General features: G+C 45.8%; 1 protein-coding gene and 1 long non-coding RNA gene across 8 annotated transcripts in view; one reads left to right on the top strand and one right to left on the bottom strand.

Moving 5' to 3' along the window:
• GSG1L (GSG1 like) overlaps positions 1–25,893 on the top strand; it is a 118,990-nt gene that overhangs the window by 3,067 nt on the left and 90,030 nt on the right. The gene's annotated exons all lie outside the window — the stretch shown is intronic.
• LOC135974035 (uncharacterized) lies at positions 916–25,893 on the bottom strand. Its single transcript, XR_010591162.1, has 2 exons — positions 25,658–25,893; positions 916–3,806 (listed from the first exon to the last, which is right to left on the bottom strand). It is a non-coding gene; the product is annotated as an uncharacterized LOC135974035 (long non-coding RNA).

The raw sequence follows: 25,893 nt of genomic DNA, 5'->3' as shown, positions 1-25,893 counted from the left end.
AATGCTCTGTAAGCACAGGACCAGAACTAGTAAGGAAGGATGCTTTGGTGTACTCACACACTCCATATAGCCACAACCCTGGTGATAGCACATTCAATACAACCAAAGCACTGTTAATAACATACTCTGTATAGTTGACAACCACAAGGTTGTCAATAGCAAACTCGGTATAACCACAGGGTGGTCAATAACACACTGTATAGCCCATATCTCTGTCAATAAGACATTCCATATAGCCACCATAGAGTCAATAGCACACTCAGTAAAGTCACAGCACTGTTAATTAAATATTCCTTACAGCCCCAGTGCAGTCAATAGTACAGATCATACAGCCACAGTGTGGGCAATACACAGGCTGTCACTTCCATCTCCTACACATACCAACAAGCATCACCATGACACTTGTGCTGCTACAGCAAATTAAACTATGGTGTTTGTTTAATTTTCTAGTTTTGTTTAAACAGGGTCGGTTCCCTTAGTGGGTTTAGGCTGGGCTGGGTTGGGTTGGAGGCTCCAATGCTACCCTCATACCGTCATTGCCCCAGGGACACAAGACATTCCTTTCCTGGCTTGCCCTGCAGATTTGATCTCTTCCTTGAGGTTGGGAACCAATTGTGGTGGTGGTGTAAAGAGCCACAGGGGAGGGCAGTGCAGTGCTGCAAGATGGTAGCAGTGTAAATTGGGGTTAATTTTGTCAACCTGCAAAGATGCCAGTTAGATTTTAAAGCTGAAATCTGACAAACCAGATTTGCCAAGCTGATAGGTGATGTAGCCATTATTGGAATGGAATTTAAGGATGAACCCTTTTTATTGAGTCCAGGAAGCCATAGCTTACTAATTCTAAAGTGAAGTTTTTTTTCAGGTCTACTTCTAGCTCAGACAGTGTTTCTCAAATCAGTACACTTGGTATTCTTAATCAATCCACAGTTTATTAATTCACCCGGAACCACATCCATATGCCATAAACAGTTCTTCAATCAGCTGTAGACACAATCAATTTTCTAGGTCTGTACTGAACACAAAAATACAGTCTTGGAAGTGATTGTCAGACTAGGTTCAAGGGTCAGCAGTTATGCCAAGGAACAAAGCAAACTACAAAAATTTCTTATTACATACAAGATCAATAATCACTTTGTCAGTATTTCTAATACATTTTTTTCACTAGTGGTCCCTCACCAATGTATACGGATGTCTTAAGGCACTTCTAAGAGTATGGTCCCCTGCTAGTGGAATGGTATGGAATAAAAGGGACAAGTTTAAAATACCAAAAGCAATTGATTATAATTATTGTATTGAATCTCTCTTAGGCCAATTTGCTGGACATACAAAGTAGAGCTTGCTAATAGCATTAGTTAATTAAAATCCAGAATATGGTTACTTGAGGTCTCTCTAAAGAGAGTGCAGACTCAACAAGCTAACCTTCAGTTATTTATGTTATGGAATAGAAGGAGAAATACAATCTTTGAAATTTAATTTCACCACTTCTTACTCAGTTAAGCATGAAATAGGGGAGAATCCTTTCCTCATGGCTGATCCAAACATCATTCTCCTGTCTGGATTTTGCAGCTTATTTGTGGGTTCAGTCACCTCTGCTCCATCCTGTGATTCTGGCCTAGAGGAGAGGCTGTCTGCAGGGGTTCAGCAAGCTCTAGGGTCCCACAAGCTGATCCAAGTTGAGATACTATTTCAGGGTCCACTGGAGGAAGGCAATCCCCTTATTTTGTACTGGACACTAGCCAGCTGGGTATTCAGATTTCAGCTCTCTTGGTTTCTCTGTGACTTCCATCAGTATTCAGTAGAGGGTGTCGGTATATAAAACATTCTTTCAGTCCTTTTCTTATTGGAGGATTTTTATATTGGATTCATTTCAAGGACTGTATTTCAATATTAGCCCTGACTATTAATTGGAATTCCCCCAGTTATAACCTCAGTGGGCGCTTAGACCATTCCTTTCCCCTTCTTGTGCCATACAATCCCTGTCACTTCTAGAGTGCAACTGTTTACGAAGAAAATAACATCCTTTATAATTCCTCTAACCCTAGTGGGCAGAATCTTTACATTCTTTTCACTTCACATCTTCCAGGGTTTATCATGGGATTGGAGACTTTATACTGTCAGAATAAAACAGATCAGTAACAAAGAGATATGCGTCTGAGTCATAAGGCAAACAAATGTATAGCTTGAGGTGAAGGCAACGTGGGTTGGGTTTCTTGCAGGAACAGGTAGTTTGCTCCAGTTGACCTTCAGTTTTCTGGGTCTCATAACTAGTTATTTCTAGAGGGCTTAAATGTACGTTTCTTCACTCATCACTGGTTCATAATACTTTGTAGCTAGCCAGTAAGACGGGAATTATGTCCTCATGCAAATCAAGGGAGATTCCCTTTAACAGTAACTTGAAGACTTTGTTAATCATTGGAGCTTTCCTTTCCTGGTAACTGTGTATTTTACTTTAGCTTAATTAATGCTCCCCAGATAAGATGTCCCACCTGTTGGGACAGGCCTATTGACTCTCATTGTCTTTATCTTAAAGAGGAAGATAAAGGTTTGGGCAAAGTATGCCAGTTCCCTTTATCAATTTTCTGTGGTAAATTTGTCTTCCATTATAAAATATTCTGTTAATAGTTTTTTTTCCCCAGCAATCTACAGTAGGAATCAATGCCTGGGTCCACAAATTAAAGAATGGTTATTTTGTTTTGTTTTTTGCTATAAAGAGTGAGAATAGGAATAGCTTCCTCATTTCCGACTTGAATCTTTTTAACAGGCCCACTCCCTTGTCTTCAAGTCCTGTTTGAGCCCTATCTCTGGTATATTTAAAAATTTCTTTCAGAGTGGTTTTCCAAAAATTTATTACACATGATATGGGAATGCTGGATTGTTTGAAAAAGGGCCTGACTGTTTCTCCACACCTATACGAAAGATAATAGTATGAAATGTGAAACATTCTGTAACCTAAATAGTACTCAACTTGCACTATTTGGTTAGTAGCATAAGTGTGATTGGTAGTGATCTTAGTTAACAGATAATTAAATGGGCTGAGTGAGAACTACAGCTGTTAACATATTTTCAAGGTATATGTTAATGGCTATATACACACGTTACAATGGTGTGGGATGCAACAGGAAATCATACATCTTTCTGGGGGGAGCTATTTAGGTTTGGGGGGGTATCCCTGTCCCCCTCATTGCTCCTGCTCACATGCTATTGTGATTTTGGAAACAATTAAGCTCAAGGCTGGCAAAGAGGGGGAAGGGGGGGGACGACAATTGTACCAGGGCCCTGAGCTCAGGGAGCCCTTAAAACATCTGTAACTGGGAAGATGTGGGTCATGTTTACTGGGGCCCCACACCTTCCCATTCCTCTCAATGAGACTGCCTAAGCTCTTAATTTCAAACTGGACTTTGAGAATTCAGACACTTTTGATGAAAATTTAATACTCCTCCTTAAACAAAACCTCTGGTGCAATCTTAACATTGGTAAAGCTATAACTCCACCATAATTAGCATGACAGTTCTTTCTTTTATCTTGTTATAAGACAACATGAAGAGATTTTGGATAACATGGTTCAGATCCAAATTTGTACCCTACCACTGTCATCTGATACAGGGCCCTGGAAAAATCTCTTCCATGACGGGAAATCCTCTGTCGTACTAGCAGCTCTCGCTGAAACAGTGTGGAGTCTGTCTTCGGTGGAGAAGACCTCTCATTGCGTCAGCTGCAGTCCTTGGCCTGTCGTCCTATGCCATCTTAGATGGAGTGCTGGCAATGGGATGGCGACAGCAACCTCTTGCCATTGTGTAGTGCAGGAACTTTTTTGAGTTAAAAAGAAGCGCAAAACAGTTTGAAACTTTTAGTGAACTGTAGCATGAACCACACATCCCACAGAATTGCAAACACTGATTTCTGGTCTCTCCCTGCTTTATTCATTAAGGGGATCTAAAGGAAAGGTGAAACTGCCTGGTTTGATTTTCTTCCAATGGCGTTTTTTTACTAAGCTCTGAGTACCTCTTTTTTCTTCAGAGTGGTCCCGAGGGGCCCTAATTGCTGGGCTAAGAGTTAGGAGGGAAGGCTGCTGCCTCTTCATCCTCACAGAAAGTGTAGGCACCTAATTCCCGGAGAGGGTTTGTAGCTGAGAATACCAAGCAGAGGCAGGTACCTCATTGCAGCTTGGATTTAGGCACCTAGCTCCAAGATAGCAAACCCATGTGGCTTGGAGTCTCCCATGGGCTCTCCCATATGAGGAGCTGCCTAACAGGCTGGCTTTTGTGAATCCCAGTCTAAAGTGCTGCTCTCTCTCTATTCACCGTACAGGGCTCTGTGAATGCTGGTGCTTTTCTATGCTCCGCATCACCACACCTAAATTTCTTTGCAAGTCTGGTCCTTAGAGTTCTCTAAGGCATTTAACTCCTTCACCACATATATTCTAGCACTTTAAGAGAGTCAATGTGGTGCATACTAAGTGGATCAGAAACTGGCTAAATGAAAGATCTCAAAAACTAATTGTAACTGGGGAATCATCATCCAGTGGGGGTGTTTCTAGGGGGGTCCTGCTGGGATCAGTTCTTGGCCCAATTGTATTCAAGGTCTTAATCAATGATCTGGAAGAAAATATAAAATCAGTGCCAGTAAAGTTGGCAGATATTACTCTACTAATCTTTGTGTTAAAGAATTTTGAGGACAGATCAGTTAAACAGAGTGATCTAGTTTGCCTGGGTTTCCTTGACCAGTGCATGTTTAATACAGTCCACAGCATGTCATGTATCTAGGAACATGAAATGTCATCATCCAAACAAATCCCACTGGGAGGTAGCCTCCTTGCACATCGAGAGCCTTAGAGATTGAACAAAGCTGAAGTATTCATGCAGCTGAAGTGTGTAACTTGGATTGATCCTGCTCCCCCGGTGTAGATCAGGCCTTAGAGATTAAGTGGCAGAAGGGTTGCAATGTTTTTAGCTCTGTTGATTAGAACCCTGGGTTCTGTTGTCAGCTCAGCCTGAAATGACCTTGTGCAAGCTCTTAGTTATCAGTGAAATGGGTGAATGATAGTTACCCTGCTACACGCACCAGGTATGAGACCTTGGTTCAGATTTAGGGTTGTGAATGCCACTGAAATACTGTCAGTAGAAGATCTGGGACTAGAACTCATGGTCTGTGGTTGAGGGCACTCTCCCCTCAGCTACAGAGTATTGCATAAAAAGAAAGTCTCTCTCTCTCTCTGAGTACAAATCTTCACATCACCACAAGGACATTCTTCAGACAGAGCAAAAATTACAATGCATTGGTCTGAGTTAGCAATACTACCTTAGTGCAGTCTGTCTCTCTCTCAGGAAGAATAGCTGCCACCAATGGGAGCTCTGGCCAGTGTGTAGTAGGGAATGAGAGGGGCTTGGGCAAGAGTGCATTAGGATAAGGGGAAGATCTCCAGAACAGGCCATCCCTTTACAGACCCAGTGGTGGTAGATCTGAGAATGGGGAAGTTATGTGGATGGAGAAACTGAATTTGTCATCCTGGTGGGCCCCAGCTCCTCAGTTGCCCCTAAAAGGAGAGGTCTTGAAGAGCCACGTCCATAATCACTGTCAGGAGTGAAACTAAGGCTGTTGGAGAGCTGGCCAGGACATAGGACCTCAGAGCAATGTGGAGGGGCTGTGGCAACAGCCAACTGTCTGGGGACCCTCACCTAGACTGTCCTAGCAGGATCAGGCCATCCTGGACCTGGGGAGTGGGCATGATCCCACTGTGGCATTTCTAGGATAGTGAACCTGACCTACTGTCATACCCCTCAGTCAGAGTAAGAGGCACATGCTCAGGCCCTGGGGTCTGGTTACAGTTACATTCAGTGGCTGGGGGTCCCTCCATCATAAGAATGCCATGGGCGCTCAGTCACTCTCACAGTTCTAGTCCCCATCTCAGAGGGGTGCATATGTCAGGCAAGCATGGTGCTGGTTCTGCACAGGTGCTCCCTGGGTCTACCTTCCCTCTTCCTGCTCCAGGCATAGGCAAAGATACGAGGCTGGCATATTGCATGGGACTCCACACTACATGACTATTAGACATCTATAACTAGGAGCTGAACTAGGTGGGCTTCTGAGGAAGTGAGAGTTTTTGGCACATTTGAATTAGTCATGATCTGAGATAAATTTGTGGAGGAGTTTGCTCAACAAAATGCTGTGTAAAAGGTGCTTACAACAGGAGGGTTTCAGTGTGGAAAAGGCAGTTGCCATGGCACGACTATCTGAGTCAGCACCAGCAGAATCTAGCATTCTCTGCTATGCTGGCTGACAGGAGCACATACAGCGCAGCCTCCTTGCACAGCTACCCACCATTTCAGCCAAAAAGATGCTTCAGCATAAGCATAAAATATGGATTTTACCTTTGTAAAATCTGTTGTGGTTGTGAACTGTCTACACACATTCACAAAATAAACATAAGTCAAGGAAGTCTAAAGCTCTGTACCATAAGGAAGTGGGACGCTGCTAGAGTTGGCAGGGAAAAAAGCAAATCATAAAAAAATTGGCCACAGAAATTCTGAGTTAAAGCAACCCCCAATGGGATGGAGAGTGTGAGCTATGTCAGAAGATAAAATAACCGTGTTACTAAATCAGAAGTAAAAAAGCCTGCAACTGTTTTTTAATGGACAGAAGCTAAAAGTGGCAGCTGATACCAGGAGTGAAAACAGTTTTATTAGTTGAACCTTTCTTAAACTATTTTGAAAGAAAACACCTGTTATTAGTAGGGTTGGTTTGGAATATTCCATCAGAATAATTTTTCCCATGAAAAGTGCAGTTTCTGCTAAATGCAGTTTTCTGTTGGGAAAAATCAGAATGAAATATTTCATTTTGGGCCAATTTGATCCAAACTGGAATGGTTTGTTTTTGAAGTGACCCAGATTAATTTTTTTTACTGATTCTAGCTGAATCAAACTTAGTTATCCTACTGTGACGTATTGTCTCATGGGTAAGGTGACCAGACTGTAAGTGTGAAAAATTGGGACTGGGGGTGGGGTGGGGTAATAGGTGCCTATTTAAGAAAAAAAGCCCTGAATATCGGGACTGTCCCTATGAAATCAGGACACCTGGTCACCCTATTTATGGGTGGTGCATTTCCAGCCCCCATTCTTTCTTATGGGCTAGGCTCCAGAGGGACTACATCTGATAAGGCAATGCAGGGATTTCACTGTGACCAAGTTAAGTGGTGCATAATGGAGGTAGGCTCCCCATACTAGCCCAGCAAGTGCTGAATTTAGATGATTAGGCCCAATCAGCTAATTAGGCTTCAAACAGGGGAGATTTAGGCTGGAGGCAGCTAATTAAGGGCAGGCTCACCTATGCAGGAACAGGTAGGGCCGGTATAAACCCAGGTAGTAGAGGTGCTGCTAAGAAAGGCTGTAGTCACTTCCTGAGTGGAGAGAGTTGGAGGCTAGTAAAACCAGAGAGGGGGCAAGCCAGACATGTAGGAAGAAGCCCAGGGAAACAGCAGGAAGAGGTAGGACTACACAGGGACTGTGGCTGCTTGTTATGGGGTTCCTGGGCTGGAGCCCATTATAAATAGGGGGCCTGAGTTCCCCTACCAGCCACTGGGGAGTGGCCAGGGTATTGGAGGTGCCAGACAGACAGCAGGTCTGAAAAGACTCTGAATTCCCTGGAAGGGGAGGACTTTAATGGCCTGGCTGGAGAGCCAGGCCACAGAGGAAGATGCAGACCCAGGAAGGAGCAGAGCGGCAGAGAGAGACAGGATGGGGGTGGGGAAAAAAAAAGACAACACTGGAGGGGGAGTGCAAGCTGGCAGAGCTAATACTAAGGATGGCCAGCAGGAGGTGCCACTCAGTGAATGGCTCTTGTGACAGGCTATATATGAGCTTGGGTGTATTGTGGCACTGTAGTCCAGTCTGGGGGCCTGGCGCTTAGGGCAGAATGGTAATATCAGGCTATAAAGAAATGCAGTTTAATGTTGAAATAGCTCCATATGAAGCATTTTGGGTTATTCTGACAAACTGAAATGAAACATTTTATCTCAGGAATGTCATTGTTTTGTTTGGATCAAAAATATCTAAAGGAAAATGTTTAAACATTCTGCAATCAAATTTCCATTCTACAGAAAACTTCAAAATACTGCAATGTCAGAATTTCCTGCAGGATGGAAATTCTGCATTCACGCAGCTCTATTACCTAGAAAGAAACAATTGTTTTGTATATGAGCTATCTCAAAGCCCAGTTTAACTAGAAAATGTACAAGGTGGGATTTTTCTGAAGCATTCAGCGTTGGTCTAGTTCTGTTCCTGCTGAAACTAATGGGAATTTTATCATTACTTCAATGGGATCAGAGTTAGACTGAGTGTTTGTTCAAACCCCACCCATAGTTTATGGGATGACATGCATATACTATTGAAGGGAGTGCTAAAGCAGTCGGGTCAAGGAACCAGCTTTGAATTACATAGCTTCTCCAGTGGGGGGGGGGGGGGGAGAAAGAGGGCAAATAGTACATTCTAGAGAATGGTTGGGGAGAGAGAGAGAGAGAGAGACTTATTTGGGAATAAGATTCTTTAATCAGCCTGTGACACTGTTAGCTTTGTCTAAATGCGGTGATAAAGTGACAAAGATTGTGACTTCCTCTATATGCTGAGAATCAAGAACTGCATGAAATCCTGTACCTACAACTGATATTTTCCAGGTCATGCAGGGGCTCAAACAATTACTGTAATTAGGACACTGGTGTGCATTATCCCCTGAATCCAGAAATCTGGCAACCTTTACTATGCCTTTTTCAGAGTCTCTAAAATTTTTTAGCCTTTCCAGTGCTCCTGAGGTTTCTCAGCAGGCCAAGATTCAACAGTTTATAAGGCATTTGGTATGTGGATAAGTAGACAAATATTGAGAGAGATTAAAAAAGGCAGCAATATCTAACCTAATACTAGTAGTGGGAGACTAACTACCCACACATACGCTTGTCAGATGGCTTAACAGGACAAGGTTTTCCGACAACACTTCATGTAATTGCTTCTTGAAACAGCTAGCTCTAGAGCACGAAGAGGAGAGGTTATATGTGGTTATTACTTCAGGCTAATTTTAAAATTGACAAACCTAACAATGACCACAATATAGTTAGGTTAAACATCCACAAGGCAGGTAGGAGGCCAAAAAATGACAAAGATTTCTTTAGAAAAAGATTTCAATAAAATGAGAAGGTTAGATGCTAAGGCCCTAAAGCTAAAAGTAAAGGAAAGAAAATCCCTAGAGACGGCTTGGCTGCTACTAAGAAAAACCTATAATAGACCACTCACCCACCCCCCAAAAAAAAAAAAAAAAAACCACACACCACACAAACAAACCCCCCCACACACCAAACAAACCAAACCACACCACACCACCAGGAAAGCAAGGAGTAAGCCATGTTGTCTACATCAGTGCTTCTCAAAGCCGGTCCACTGCTTTTTCAGGGAAAGCCCCTGGTGGTCTGGGCTGGTTTGTTTACCTGCCACGTCTGCAGATTCGGCCGATTGCGGCTCCCACTGGCCGGGGTTCGCCGCTCCAGGCCAATGGGGGCTGTGGGAAGGGCGGCCAGCACATCCCTCAGCCCGCACCACTTCCTGGGACCCCCATTGGCCTGGAGCGGCGAACCCCGGCCAGTGGGAGCCACAATCGGCCGAACCTGCAGACGCGGCAGGTAAACAAACCGGCCCAGACCACCAGGGCTTTCCCTGAAAAAAGCAGTGGACCAGCTTTGAGAAGTCCTGGTCTACATGACTGGCTCAAATAACTACTTGAACCTAACCAAAATCCTTGAAATCTGAGCCTCTGAAGCCAATAAACAGGATAATAAGTTACAGCAGACATTAAGTAAGAAGGCGATTAAGAAGGGCCAAAATGGAGTTTGAAGAGCAAAAAACAAACAATGGATTCTTTAAATATAGCAGAATCATAAAGTCTGCAAAAGAATTGATGGGCTTGCTAAATCATTAAGGATTAAAGACAGCAATTAAAGAAGATAAGGACATTGGTGAGTGTAACAAGGTTGAGACTCACCACTGTGGTGCCTCCTACTGGTTGCCTCAGAAATTAGCTCTGTCCAGTGGAGCACCCCCTCCTGGTAGTGTCCCATCTGTTGTCTTGCCCTCCGTTGGCGTCTGAGCCCACGTCACTCACCAACTCGTGGCGTCCTCTTCAGGACCACTGCCCTCCGGCAGTGCCCCTTAGTCCATCCACACCCCTTCCAGGGGGGTGTCAATCAGCAGTCTCTATGTCCAGCCACCATGTCCAACCACACCCTTTAAATCTAATCCCTTCTTGTCAGGGATCTGGTGGGTTTATGATGGCCACTCCCTACAGCCAATGGCTGGGTGTACTGCAGGGGGGGCCAGCCCCCCCTCCCCCATTACTGTGTCCCAACCCAGGGACCCTCTAGTGGCAGCCGTCCTGCCCTCCTTCTCTCCCTCTGTCTGTCCACATCCCTGGGCTGTTTCCCCTTTGGCCCCTCGCACCGGCTAGGCCCTTTCCCTCAGGACCTGCAGCCTGGCAGACACCAGGCTGGAGTTACCTTCTGCTCCCCCAGGCCTGCCCAGCACTGCACTGCCCAGCACTGTCCCAGGTACTAGTCTCCCAGCTCTGGAGATAGACCTTCCCCTCCCAAAGGCCTGGGACAGACAGGCTGCTCCTTCCCAGAGCAGGGCTGCCTCCAATCAAGGCCCTGATTGGCTGTCCATCTGAGCAGGCCCACTGGCCTGCTGCAGCCTAAATTCTCAGGAAGTGGGGCAGCTGCCCCACTACAGTGAGAAACTAAATGATTTCTTTGCCTCAGCCCACTGTTGGGGAGATCCTACCTGGGATTGTTCTTTCTGGTAAAGAAGAGGTGCTCTCAGAGATGGAGGTGTCTGAAAGGTCCTGGAGCAAACTGATTGTGATTTATTGCAATTTAAACAATAAGTCACCAGACCCAGGTGATGCATCCAAGAATTCTGAAGGAGCTCAAGTAGGTAGTGACTGAGTTGCAAACAAAAATTTCCAAACCTCTCACTAAAAACCTGCCACTGTTCCAAAGGACTGGAGGGTGGCAAATATTGTACCCAGGTTTTAAAAAGGCTGTAGAGGAGATCTGGGGAATTACAGACCAGTCAGCCTTACCTGGTAAATTGGTTGAAACAATTAAAAATAGAGCAACAAGACACCAGGAAAATCGTGGTCTACCAGGGTCTAACCAGCATGGTTTCTGCAAAGGAAAATTGTGTCTCACTAATCTCTTAGAATTCTTTGAATGTGTGGATAAAGAAGAACCAGCAGATATAATGCATTTTGACTTTCAAAAGGCCTTTGACAAGGTGTCCTACAAAAGGCTACTGAAGAAGCTAAGTGGTCATGGGGTGAGAGGCAGAGTATTGCCATAAATCAAAAACTGGCTAGGAGACAGAAAAGAAACACTAAGGTTTAATGGTCAATTTTCATCATGGCAAAGCTTAGCAGCAGGGCCTCAGGGTTCCCTACTGGGTCCTGTGTTGTTTTTATTTATATATAAATAAATGATCTGGAAAGGGGGCTAGTAATGAGGAAATCACTGAGGCCAAGAACTGAAGATTAAAAAGAGATTGGACATTTATATGGATCTCAAGAAGATCCAGAGTGATCATAATTAATTATGAACAAATTTTGGAAGCATCAGTAGGCTTCAGGACTCAATCCAAGAGATGAGGCTATGACCTGTTTGGGGGAAGATTATCCCACATCTGCCCATTGTGGAGGTATTATACCTCTCTCTGAAGCATCTGGTTCTGGTCACTGTCAGAGACTGGGTCTGATCCAGTCTCTCTTATAGGAACATACAAATTGCGAATAATGTAATCTGTAGTTCAGAGTTATTGTATCAGGCTGTCTTCAGACTCAGGCAGAGATTACTATAGCAATAACACTTGGGTCACATTTTCAAACATTTCTTCACTGCCAGGAGAGATTTTTTTTAAATGAAAGCTGAGATTCTGGCATCATCACATGGCACCAAGAGCTGGGGCCCTAAGCTCCTGCTTTATGTTGCTGTCTCTTACATCCACACAATGAGAATTACATATCAAGTTTAAACTGCAAAACTATCTAGAATAGTTCCACAGAATAATGTCTATCTCCATAGTGCACACAATGCATTTCTAATGAGAAATATAAAATATTTATAAACATGTAAATTCTAATATTTATACATGTGTGTGTGTGTGTGTATATATATATATATATATATATATATATATATAAGTAATTAATGATTTGCTGAGAAGGCGGCAGTTAACTTAAATGAGTGGGAGACAAAGAAAGATGCTAAGGTGACTAGATATTTTGGAGGCTGAAGATTTTATGTATTCAGGGATTTTTATGCATTTTGTTTTTGTAATATACTAATTCACTTTTATTTTAAGAAATTAATGTGTGACAAGTGCAACTACCACAGTCATAGGCAAACAGATAAGCATTAATCCTGGAAAGATAAAAATTGTCAGACAAAAGCAAAAGATAATGGGGTGAAATTCATCATGCTGCTGAGGGTTAGCAAAGGCTGGTGCACCACTTTATTTGTGCATCTCTTTGTGATGGTACTCTACACATGTGAGCTTCACCTAGCATGATTACATATAGATAGAGGTGTGTGTGCGCAAAAATGGTATTTAGTATTCTTTTTGGTGGATTTTTAGTGGGTTTCATTGTTTTAAAATATTTCCTGTTAGTTTTAAATTTTATTGAATATTTCCATATTCTTTTTGTATTGGAGGGTGAATAAGAGCATCTCATTTACCTTCTCTAGCCCCTTTCTTCTTCAGTATACCTCTATCATGTCCCCTCTTATCCAGTCCCTCCTTAAACAGTCCCAGTCTTAACAATGGCGTAGCCAGGTGGAGTGAACAGGGGGAGCAATACAAAAAACAAACAAAAAAAAAAAAAAAAAAAAAACACGCTTTTACTCACCTGGCGGCGCTCCGGGTCTTCGGCGGTGGACCCTTCACTCGCTCTGGGTGTCTTCGGCGGCGAGACCTTCAGTGCCGCTGAAGATCTGGAGCACCGCTGGGCGAGTAAAATAAAAGTGCTGCAGTGGGCGGTTTTTTTTTTTTTTTAAATTGCTCCCCCGGGGGAGTACAAAGGCGCCAGGAAATTGACAAGGCGCCACTTGTGCTTAGTGGGGGAGTGGACCCTCGCCCCGTAGCTACGCTGAGTCTTAACACCTCTTCATACAGAAATCTATCCACTCTTCTAATAGTTTGCATTGCCCATCTCTGGAGCTCTTTCATTTCCGGTATATTCCTAGGATGGGGTGATAGAATTGACAGTAGAATACTATTTGCACTATTATTTTCCATCCATTTTCTTTGCTTGTTGGCCACCGCTACACACAGCCAAGGACTTTACTAAGCCATCTGCAGTGCAACCCAGCTCTTTTCCCAGAGTGGTTCCAGTGCATTTAGAATCCAGTAAAGCATGCGAGAAGTTAAAATTACTCCTCCAAGGTGCATTAACTTGCATTTGCCAACACTGAATGTCATCTGCCATCATGCTGCCCATTCTCCTGGCTTTGTCAGGTCCTTATGGTATCCCTATTCCACAGTTTTGAAATGTCCTGTCAATTTGGATCATGGAGCAAACAGTGGGGCAAGGGTGAGGCAGATAATAGCAACATATGCCTAATGAAGACCTGCAATGGGGGAGAATGGTGATCTCCAAGACCCCTCACAGGCCGTTTTCTCCCCTTTCTTCTGCTCTATGGAAAGCATAGGTGCTGGAGCACCCATGGGAAAAAATTGGTGAGTGCTCTGCACCCACCGACAGCTCCCCACCCCAGCTCGCCTCTGCCTCCTCCCCCTCCCCTGAGCATGCCTTCCCCACTTCTCCTCCCAGCGCCTGCTGCTGCAAAACAGGCGTAACAAGCAGTGGGAGGGAAGGGGGAGGAGTGGGAATACGGTGCCCTCAGGGGAGGAGAGGGGGCACAAGCACTCACCAGCACCAGGAGAAGTTGGCGCCTATGATGGAAGGTCATCATAAAAGGTTAAAAGATGACTTGATCACAGTTTGTAAATACCTACCTGGGGAGAAGACAGCAGAGGACTCTTCAGTCCAGCAGACAAATGCACAACAAGATCCAGTGCCTGGGAACTTAAGCTAGAGAAATTCAGGCTAGAAATAAGGTGCAATTGTCTCACAGTGAGTGTAATTAACCATTGAATAGCTTACCTGGGGATGTGGCAGATTCTCCATCACTTGAAGTCTTTATGGTGAGATTGGATATCTTTCTAAAAGACCTGCTCTAGCCCAATCAGAAGTTATGGCATTGATGCCAGAATCAGTGGGTGCAATTTTTTTTTTCTGGCCCATGTTGTGGAGGAAGTCAGACTAGATGATCATAACGGCCCCTTCTGGTCTTAGTCTATTCATATCTTGGCTTAAACTATTCTGCTATCACGGAGTGCTGTTGGCTCTTCCCACAGGTGCATTGGTATGTGCCAGTTGGAGCAGGAGGCATGTTAACTGAATTATTTATTCCAGTACAGCCTAAGAACCAACCAAGAATGGGGCACCACTGTGATAAACAGAGCAGCAGACAGTCCCTACTGTGAATTCTGGACAGAATAAACAGACCACACAGACACAGGGTAGGGGACAGGGACACACCACACTGGAACAATAAAGCTGAAGTTTTAATTAGAGCTGCTTGAATAGCAAATTAGTTCAGGCAGCTGCTAAGAAATCAATCCCTGGAGTCTATTCCCAGCATTATATCCCTGGGTGGTCATCAAAGGCAATTATGCTCTGCCAGGAATTCAGATCTGCTGGTAACAAACAGGAGGCTGTTAAGAGCAAGGAACTCATTCACTGCTGAATCAAACAAGGTGTGATCGATATGATACATAGAGGGAGACAGTCACAACGGTGGACTTTACTCATTCCAGCTGGAAAGCCTGGCAGGCCATTAAAAGTCTTTCTGGATATTCCAGGCTCATCAAAATAGGGTTTCCCCATCTCCACAAATGCTGTCATTTCCCAGACAATGGCTATTGCCCATAGACAGAACCTGGATAAGTCTTTCAGTCCTGCAGTCAAAACTGAGATTAGGAGCCTGCCATCTGTAATGTGGATTCAAACTTAATGGGTCTTTTTTCAGACAGAGCTGGACTGGACCATAAATTTTATGGAAACAGGAAAGGCTCCAGACCTGGATTCTATCCATATGAATTTCTTACTATACCTAGGGCTAAAAGGGGTGTGCTTTGGTTCCTCAACTAGTGTTTCCAGAACAACCTCATCCCAAAAATCTGGCACAATGCAAAGGTTGTAGCCATTCTGAAGCCAGGAAAACCCTGGAAGATCCCCAGAGCTAGTGATCCATCTCTCTACTTTGTGTCAAGTACAAGTTTATGAAAAGCAACAGAGTCCTGTGGCACCTTTAAGACTAACAGATGTATTGGAGCATAAGCTTTCGTGGGTGAATGCCCACTTCGTCGGATACAGTTTATGAAGAGACTGATTCTTATGTGCATCAATGATGTTATCAAGCCACAACTGCTCTTTGTTCAGGCTGGCTTCAGATGAGCATGCTGTACCCAAGATTTCATTATTCACTCAACACAGGACATTGAAGATGCCTTTGAGAAAAGCAAGAAAGTTGGTGCTGTTCTAGTGGATCTATCAGCTGCATGTGATGCTGTTTGGCAGGTGGGGCTGACTGCCAAGTTGTGTCACACTATTCTCTCTAAACCTATGGTGCAGCTCATCATGGAGATAAATTGGAGTTCCTTTTTGCAAGCTGGAGACAAACTTAACTCGCTTAGACATCTCTGTAGTGGACTCCTACAAGGATCCACTGTAGGTCTCCTCCTTTTCAACATATATACTTACTGGCTTTAGTTGTTGGTAGGTTGTAAGTATGTACATGTGGATGGGCTCGGTCTCGCTGATGTGGATAATGATCTACCCAATGCTGAAGAGACACTCTGTCAGGACATGAATGCTCTGGCCAAAGCTTCATCAATGGAGATTTACTTTGAGAGTCTGATAGTGCCCAAACTTCCATCTAAACAATCACTTGGCCTATCAACCCCTTACAAGTATCAGAGGGGTAGCCATGTTACTCTGAATCTGTAAAAAGCAACAGAGGGTCCTGTGGCACCTTTAAGACTAACAGAAGTATTGGGAGCATAAGCTTTCGTGGGTAAGACCCTCACTTCTTCAGATGAAAGACCCCTTACAGTTTGTGTTGAGGATCATCCACTCCCTTCCCAGACAGTTGTCACTTATTTAGACTGTGGTCCAGTTTGACTCTTAATATAGTGGTCACATCTAGAACACTTAAAGAAGACTCTCATCTCCTGCACTGCCATGAGATAAAAGCTAACAGGAACCTCCTGGAGAACAGAAGCAAATGTTCTATGAACCTCATTCCCAGCACTGGTGTTCGCTCCAACAGAATATTGTGAAGCAATTTGGGGCACTGCCTCCCCCTCTGCTGGACATGGGTTTAGGGGGAGCACTGTGGGGAAGACAGAGCTCCTACACATTACCATTCAGCAGCAGCCATCACCAGCTACAAACCCCAGGCCCCTGCTGCAAAGCCCTTTAGACACCCCTCCTTTTGAAAGGTGGTGATAACAATATAAGGGTCACTTGCCAACTGTGCAGATGTTTATGGCTGGCTTAGACTCTGACCCCTAAAGGGTAGAGGCCTCTGGCATGCTGAACAACATGGTGCACAGCCCTCAGGATTTAAAGTAGCAGCAGCCACTCTCAGGACAACAAATATGCACTGGGTCCTCAGAGCAGGGGTGGGCAGAGCCCACATAGTGTAGGGTTACCATACGTCCTCTTTTTCCCGGACATGTCCGGCTTTTAGGCAGTCAAACCCCCGTCCGGGGGGAATTGCCAAAAAGCGGAACATGTCGGGGAAAATGGCGGCTCTGTTTAAGAGCCCGGCTGCCTGAACGCTACCGGCTTCGGGCAGCCCCGTGCCTGGAGACCCTGCGCCGCCGGAGCCCGGGAGGGGAAGTGCCCGGCTGGGGGCGCAGGGTCTGGAGGCAGGGGGGCTGCCCGAAGCCGGTAGCTCTCGGGCAGCCCGGTTCTTAAACAGAGCCTCCAGCGGCTGGGGCTCTGTGTAACTGACCCAGTGTCAGTTACACAGAGCCAAAGAGGAGAAAAGCCTCCAGCCGCCAGGGCTGTGTGTAACTGACACAGTATCAGTTACACAGAGCCCCAGCCGCTGGAGGCTCTGTTTAAGAACCGGGCTGCCCGAGAGCTACCGGCTTCGGGCAGCCCCGTGCCTCCGGACCCTGCGCCCCCAGCCGGGCACTTCCCCACCCGGGCTCCGGCGGCGCAGGGTCCGGAGGCACGGGGGCTGCCCAAAGCCGGTAGCGCTAGGGCAGCCCGGCTCTTAAACAGAGCCTAAGAGGAGCAGAGCCTCCAGCTGCGGAGGCTCTGCTCCTCTTTGGCTCTGTGTAACTTATACAGTGTAAGTTACGCAGAGCCGCCGGAGCCCCGGAGGGGAAGTGCCTGGCTGGGGGCACAGGGTTCGGAGGCATAGGGGCTGCCCAAAGCCCGAGCGCTACCGGCTTCACGGTTTGCTGGGCAGCCTCCAGACCCTGCGCCCCCGGCTGGGCGCTTCCCCTCCCAGGCACCAGCTGCGCTGGGGAAGCGCCGGCTGGGGGCGCAGGGTCTGGGGGCTGCCCGGGAAACCGTGATGCTGGTAGCACTGGGGCAGCCCTTTCCCCCTGGCTGGGAGTGGGAGGGAGGAGGGGGCGGAGTTAGGGTGGGGGAAGGGGCGGAGTTGGGGCGGGGCTAGGGGTGGGGAAATGGGTGGGGCCATGGCCCGTGGAGGGTCCTCTTTTTTTATTTATGAGATATGGTAACCCTAACATAGTGTGTTCAAGTGGGACAGAAATTCCATCCTAACCAGCCTTTGGCCATATCACATACTGCAGCCTGTGCAATGATGCTGGCTGTGCACTTGCTTCCTTTCTCCCAAATGGAGAGTAAGGGCTACAGGGACTTTGCAGCTGTTTAAGGTCCCAGCTGGTATCTATCCAGCCCGTTCTATTTTGCAAAGAGGGCCATGGCAGAGCTGTGTGCAGCCCTGAGAGGAGCTACACGGTGTTCTCTGGGTAACTGTGAAGGTGGCAAGGGACATCTTGCATCCACTAATATATGGACCAGTAGCCAAACAGCTGTCATGGCCCAATGGGTAAGCAGGTGCAAGACTAGCACCACCTGTGTGGTCCGTGTGAAGCAGCACTCTTCCAGGAGCATTGTGGGGAAGCTGCATGTTGTTGCAGAGGAATGGGTGAGCCCCTAACTCTGTTAGTGTTGTGGCCACGGACAATGGATTGCATGTCACCAAGGCCATGCATGGTGCTGGCTTCCAGCATATCCCTGGCCTCCTTCACTGCCTCAGTCTAGTGATGAGGGAATTCTAGAGGGGGCTGCTCAGGTGCAGCATGGCTTACAGTGGCCTGTCAAATCCAAGGCTATGGTAGCCATCTCTGTGCAGCATGAGCGGCTGGTCTCTCTCTCTTTGCCAGATAAAGCAGGTGGTGTTGACCAAGGAATTCTGCCTGTTGCATGCTGGAGCATCTGTCTGATCAGAGAGCAGCAGGGCTAGCATTCTGCAACCCTGCTTAGGCTCAGACAGACACCCTCCTGGACTTCTCAGCATTCCTCCAGCTGCTTGTGGAGAAGATCTGCAACTGCCTAGAGCAGGGATTCTCAAACTTCATTGCACCATCACCCCCTTCTGACAAGAAAAGTTACTACCAGGCCCCAGGAGGGGGACTGAAGCCTGAGCTCACCCAAACCCCACTGCCCCGGCCGGGGGGGTCAAAGTCCAAGCCCGAGGGCTTCAGCCCCTGGCAGGGAACCTGTAACCTTATCCCTGCCACCCAGAGTTGAAGCCCTCAGGCTTGGGCTTTGGTCCTGGGCCCCAGCAAGTCTAAGCCAGCCCTGGTCACCCCCATTAAAATGGGGTTGTGATTCACTTTGGGGTCCCAACCCATAGTTTGAGAACCACTGGCCTAGAGCACTGCAGTGAAGCCACCAAGCTGGCAGCAGGGGTGATGTGGCACTGGCCAGCTAATCCCTTTGCTGTGCAAACTGGGGAGGAAACTAACCCCACAAAAACCTCTTCTAGCAACCAAGCACTACGCTGGGTTCGCTCTGATCGGGAACATCTGTCTGTGCTTGTGGGAAATTGCCATTTACAAGCAATGATGGAAAAGAAGCTCAACCTGACCGCAACACTCCTAGTCCCCTGTTTCAAAACCACTATGGCTTCATTTCTGTCAGGGAAGAAAAGGGCATTTAGAGGTAGATTCACAGGCATGGTGGCTCAGATCCATGACCAATGGCCTCCAACATGTGGCCAGCAGCATTACTACCCACAAGTGACATCATGGCAGATGCAGAGGGAGAGAGCAGTGGGTTCTCTTGGGACAGTCTGGAGGGCTTTCAGTTGGTCAGTGTTGCTTCTGGCTCCTCTCAGGACCAGGGTGCTGCTGCTACAGTGAATGGGAGGGATGTCTCCATGATCCCAGGAAAATAACCCCTAACTGAGACCCTCTGTCATACTGGCAAATACCCAGAGATGTGAGGCCAGCACGGCACCAACTTGCTGTCACCCACCTTCCCTGTCCTCTGCAGTGTGTGTGGTCCAAGTGCCTGTTTAGTGTGGCATGTACTATCGTGACATACAGGTGCACGTCTCTCCTGGGGAGTGTGGAGAGAAGTCTGCCAGAAAAGGCTGTGGGTGGGAGGAGGTGGCAAGTCTGGAGACGGCTTGCAGCCCTAGGTCCCCAACTGTGACATGCTGCACTCGCATTCTCCCGCCCCACCCCCAGCATATAGAGAGACTTCACTCAGCATCCACCTCCAGCAACGCAGATAGACACATGCAACCTGTCATAGTGCTGTCACATGGAGTGATTTCATCATGTCATTTACTCACTGCAGTGGAGGGGTGGGGCTAGACACAGAGGAAGCAGGACTAGCTCAGCCAACCATGCCCGTGTTGGATTAACGGGCTAACCCGGTCTGTGTCTCTGAATTTGTTTCGGGGGTTCTGATGGACAATCCCTTTTCTTAGATTTTCTTTCAATACATGGTTCAAAACAAGGTTCTGGGCTGGTGTGAGTCACCGGATCTTCTAGCTTCTTCTCCAGCAATGCTTTCCTGGGAAGGGAGGGCATCTCCCATCTCTTCATGGCAGGGAGCACCCACCTCCAGACAGTGTTGGGGGTCACTGCTGTGGGTAGGTCAGGCAGGGAGAGCAGCCCAGCTTCCCCCATCCGGCAGTGGAGGGTGTGTTCTTCCCTTAGCCCCCTTCCTCTCCCTCTCCTCCAGGGCACCGGCTCTCAGGCAGTAGTGTCCAATAATAGTACCTGCCAATCCTTCCACAGCAGCGCCTGGCCCCAACAGAACGTGAAGACAGTGGCTGTTGCTTCTCCAGCAGAGAGACCTGAGATTGAGAGCTGCTCACTACCGTGGAGGCTGGGGCTGCCAGCATATGGTACCTGCACCTTCTGTACTCAGCCAAGCATCTGTGTATGATGCTGCTCTACAACAGGGTTCTCAGCCTCTCTTTCTGAAGCCCCCTCCCTAACATGCTATATAAACTCCACGGCCCAGCTGTGCCACAATTGTTTTTCAATTGTATTCTAGCCAGGGCTGGCTTGAAGGGCACACCACAGGGGCACCTGCAAAGCTAAGTTGCTCAGGCTTCATCCTTGGGTGCTGGGGCTCAGGGACCCGGGCTTCAGTCCTGCACAGCGGGGCTTTGGCTTTCTGTCCCGGGCCCAGCAAGTCTAACACTGGCCATGCTTGCTCATGGACCCCCAGGGGGCCTTGGACCTCTGGCTGAGAATCACTGCTCTAAAGGGCCGAATGCTCTTGTTGCCAACTGCATAGCAGCCTCCTACAGAGGTTTCTGCTTGTTCTTTTCCACACCTCCTTTCTTCTCTCCTATGCCCCTGCATACGTATTAACCCCTTTCCTCAGCCCCTCCCTGGGGTCCAGCAGTGTCACCCTAACCTGCCCCTAACAGCTGTGACCAAAGCACACCCTTCTCTCCCACACCCACAAAACCCTATTTCCTTTGCCTATCTTTTTTAATGTAAACCTTTACAGTTTTTGGAAAATAGGGAAATTTTCAATGAGAAATTAAAATGTTTGGGCAAAGTTTTGAAGAGATGAAGCATCAGGGCTTCTTGCAAGCTTGTGAGTGGCATGTGGGGCAGCTGTCAGTTTCTGTAAGGAGTGGGGTTGCCTCTCATCCCACTGTGAGAAGCAGGGAGAGAGTACTGGGCTAGTGCTAATCAGAATGTGCTTTTGCAATGCATCATGGAGACCTCTCTGTGCAAGTGACAGGCTGTGATCTAAAGGCTAGAGAAGGGTTTTTCCTCTGGAAGCAATTGGAGCTTTGGGGTTTTATTCACCAACTGATGTGGGTAGTCTCTGCAGCTGCATAGTGGTAAATGAGAGGTGAATGTCTCAAACCTTGAGCCTGTCTGTGGAAAAGGGCCATGCTGTGCTCCATCTCTTTAAAGAGGAGGTGCCTAGGTGCTGATGATGAACTCAGTTTCTAATGTGTACCTATCACCTACAGCACATGTTGTATTCCACCTTGGTTCATAGAGGACTGTTTGAATCCACCATGCACGTGAGGCAGATGTTTAGCTCTTCCCATCTCTGCAACTTTCCTAATGCTGCCCAGGACAGCTGCTGTTTAAATCCTCAGTGATTTCTGCTTTCTGGAGTCGAGGGGAGAGGATAAGGGAACTACTGCTCATTTTAAAAATCTCTTGGTTCATCAGGAAAGCTCTGAAAATAGCTTTGCTAGTATGGCTGCCGTTTTCAATCACCTGGTAAGCTGTGCCCAGTCAAACAAGATGTGCTTTCGTCTAGCCAAATGCAAAATTATACTTCTAGGAACAAGGCAGGCAGGCCATGCCTACAGAATGGGGGAAAGCAGTGACTCTGAAAAGGGATCTAGAGGTCACTGTGGACAAGCAGCTGCACAGAACCAGGCAGCATGATGCTGTGGCAGAAACGGCTCATGTGATCTGTGGACGTATAAACAGGAGTAATGAGTAGGAGTAGAGAAGTGATTTTTACCATTGTAGGTGGCATCGGTGAGACCTCTACTAGAACCCTGTGAACAGTTCTGGCGTCCACATTTAAAAAAAAAGGAGTTTGCAGAAAGGAGAAAATGATTTGAAGACTGGAGAAGATACCAGAGTGAGACATTAGGCTACGTCCATGCTACAAGCAAGGCATGCGATTGCCCTGCTCACATACACATACTCGCGCTAGCTCCGATTGAGCTAATAGGCGTATAAAAAGCAGTGTAGCTATAGTGCCACGGGTAGTGGTGGCAGAGGCATGACTGAGGTGTGCCAAGTACAAATCTGCCTGAACTTGGTGGGTATGAACTCGGCCATGTCAGCTGCCACTATATATACTGACACCATATGTGCTACCACAGTTACACTACTCTTCTCTCCCCCCCCCCCCCCACTTTTTCTTCCAGTCCTCTAGAACTTCTCCTCTCTAACAAGTTTTGTTAAACATTAACAAGCCACGGAGTCCCTCAGCCAATTCTTTTAAGTCTCTTGGCTGCAAGATATCAAAAGCTGCAAATTTTAAAATGTTTAATTTCAGTAGCTGCTGTTTAACATCCGCCTTAGATACTGATGGAATGGAAATATTTCATCATTGTAGGATGTGAATACTTCATCCAGCTTATTTCCATCCTGTTTTTGGAAATATTTATTGAACACTTTTCTTTTCTGCATCTGCATTACAATTCCCAACTAGATCTATAAAGCTGTTATTTATTTCCTGCCAAAAATTTCATTTTTTTTTCCATTTTTGTTTAAAGTTGTCACTCAACTTTGTTCTTTCATCACAAAATAGAAAGCCAAACACTTGTTAGCTTTTGAACCTTTCCAGGTTTTAAAACCAAGCTATGTTTAATAAAACCCTGCAAAATTTCAATGAAAATGGAAGATTTCTTGTAAAGATTTCTGTTTCATCAAAAAATATGCATTTTAAATAAAAAAAATGATCTCTAGTGAAAAAGTTTGGACAAGTGTTACAATTTTACCATCTCAATTTAGTAATAGACATGCACTATTGCTAGGATTCCTTATTTTTGATATTTTTTAAAAAAATTCCTTTGTGTTCTTAACTTGACCAAGCATGGATTTTTTTTCCACTGGTACCTTTAGCATCCCTTATCAAATGTCTGCATTTCTTAACTTTTATCAGCATCTCTCTTTTCTATTTGTTATATTTTAATTTTATTATTTGCTGCTTTACCTTTCCCTCTAAAGTAAGATTTTTTTAAAAAAACTGATTTACCTTTCTTTTGTGATTATGGCTCTTTGGATATCTAGCAAAATGTTCTTAAACGACTATCATTTACATTTTTCTTTTTAAATTTATCCTTCTAGTTATCTGGTCCACTTAATACCCAAGGATCCCTGTTACTAATCCTGGCTGATTTATAGGTTTTCCAAGTATCCCTTGTCTGTGTTTCATCAACAATTATTTTACCATGTTTTCCTTTCTTCATAAAGAATTTAATTTTGTTTTCTCTTTTTCTTATTCAGTATAGTTTTAGAATTATAGAAAGTAAATAAAAGAAATCATAGCAATAGCAATATTATAATAGCTTGTTATTCTAGAAATTTCTGATTCTTCATTCTGATACGTTGAATTCTACTCAGAATCCTAGGACACTGAGTGAGTTAACATTTTACTATGGCTTGTGTAGCTAATTAGTTACCATTAATAAACCCAACAGTAATTTTGAGGTCTCTGCAGCATTTTGCTGTTTTCTTCTATTAGTATTGTATTTTTGGTCTTAGTGTTTTTACTAGAGTAGTTAAAATTGCAAGAAAATGACTCAAAACCTTCACTTGATATCTTTCAGCTGTCTGCACATTAATTATGTAATGTTAGGCTGAAATGGACTCTTCTCTATTACCTAGGACAGGCATGCCATCTCGGGATCGCTTACTAGCCATGCTATTGGTCCCCTCAGGGCACATCACATTCAAAGAGGCAGTTACCTTGGTTTGGTGGGTGGGTGCTTCAGAGGAGTGAAATCATCTTATCTCTGTGGAAAGGTCAAATACCCACCTCCCAGCCCTGAGATAAGCTTCCCTTTCAGAAACAAGCCTTTTAGTGAGGCTGAGATAGCAAATGTGGAATCTGTTGCAGAAAGAATTTCATTTACAGTGATAAATTAAGTGAGACAGGCAGAATCCCTGATTCAATGGCAGTGGCTCTGTGTGAGACACACTAGTAAAAATTGCAGCGGCAGCAGCCTGATTTTGTAACCATGGGTGACAGTGGGGTTCGGGCTTTGCCTTCAGAAATGTTGCAGAAATCCAATGTATGAATAGCTAAGGGAGGCAGGGTGGAGGCCTACTGCTTAGTTTCTACCCAGCGAGTCTAACACCGGCCCTGGATTTACGGGTGAAGACAAACACCATGCATTGCACTTGGAAACAAAGGGGAAGCCCATGCAGATCCCAGAGAAGAGGTGTAATGTGTTCCTGCCAAGTACCCCAAGCAAGCAGGCATTCTCCACTAGTTAGTTTCCAAATGACTGTCTTGGTTAGTTCCTTACAAAGCACATGATGATAATTATCCACTGCTGAAGTGACAAAGCCATGGGTAGCTGTATCTCAGTCTGCATCCAAAAGAAAAAAATTTCAACCTCTGGCCTAGCTGACATGGAAAAAGAGGATTGTTGGCCACTATTGCTTCTTTATCATTCTGCAGTGGACAGACTTTCACTGCACCTGGAGCAGAACTGTTTGATGTAAGCCAGCTTCAACTAGCAGTGTCAGGCTATTCTGCAGACCTGGGACAATGGTGTGGCATTAGAACCCCATTGTGACCCTAGTCACAATATCCTGGTAACGCTATCTGGTAGCCCTAATTCTAGGGCTAACATATACACACAATTTCAAAAGGGGCCTTTTATAGTTATATGCTTTTGCAAGGGGTCTAACTTAGCTCTTATTACTCAAGAAATATCTTGGAGTCATAGTGGATGGTTCTCTGAAAACACCCATAACAGCAGCAGTTAAAAAAACAAAACAAAACCAAACCACCCCCACAGACTTTTCAGCTTGGAAAAGAGATGAATAAAAGGGAATATGATAGATGGCTATAAAATGGTGACTGGCATAGAGAAAGTGAATAAGGAAGTGTTATTTACTCCTTCACATAACACAAGAACCAGAGGTCGCCCAATGAAGTTAACAGGCAGCAGCTTTAAAACAAACAGAAGGAAGTACTTTTTCCACACAGACAACCTGTGGAACTCATTGCCAGGGGATGTTGTGAAGATCAAAACTATAACGTGGTTCAAAAGAGAACTAGATAAGTTCATGGAGGATAGGTCCATCAATGGCTATTAGCCAAAATGAACAGAGAGGCAGCCCCATGCTCTGGGTGTTCCTAGTGTGGCAAGGCACCTCCTTTATCTTGCCAGACTCTGGCAATGGCAGGGTCAGCCCCACTTTGGGCAGTGTTTGCCTTCCTGCCTTCTGTGTGCCTGTGGCTGTGTTTTCAGGGTAGGCCCCAGTATCAGCCAGGGGTGTGATCCTTCATCAATCAAAAAGGAAACAGTCTCATAAACACAAAGGCATACCTTTCCCTGCCTCCTCACTGGGGCAGGGTGTTGTCCTGTTGTTTGCCCTGGGGTGTCCATCCTTCCCCAAGCATGCACTCAGGTTTGGCTGTTCCCCTCTGGTAAAGAGCATAGCCTCTTAGCTTGGAAAAGCTTGTTTCTTTACTGCCACCAGCCCAGCAGTAGCTTGTCTCATTTGCCCCAGAGGAGGGATTTTTAAAGGCAGCCCTCAATTGGATTCAGGTGTCCCTAATTGA

The sequence above is a fragment of the Chrysemys picta genome, chromosome 10 (genome assembly GCF_011386835.1).
Source record: "Chrysemys picta bellii isolate R12L10 chromosome 10, ASM1138683v2, whole genome shotgun sequence".
Classification (NCBI taxonomy): Eukaryota; Metazoa; Chordata; order Testudines; family Emydidae; genus Chrysemys; species Chrysemys picta.
This window is presented reverse-complemented; position numbering and strand designations above follow the sequence as displayed.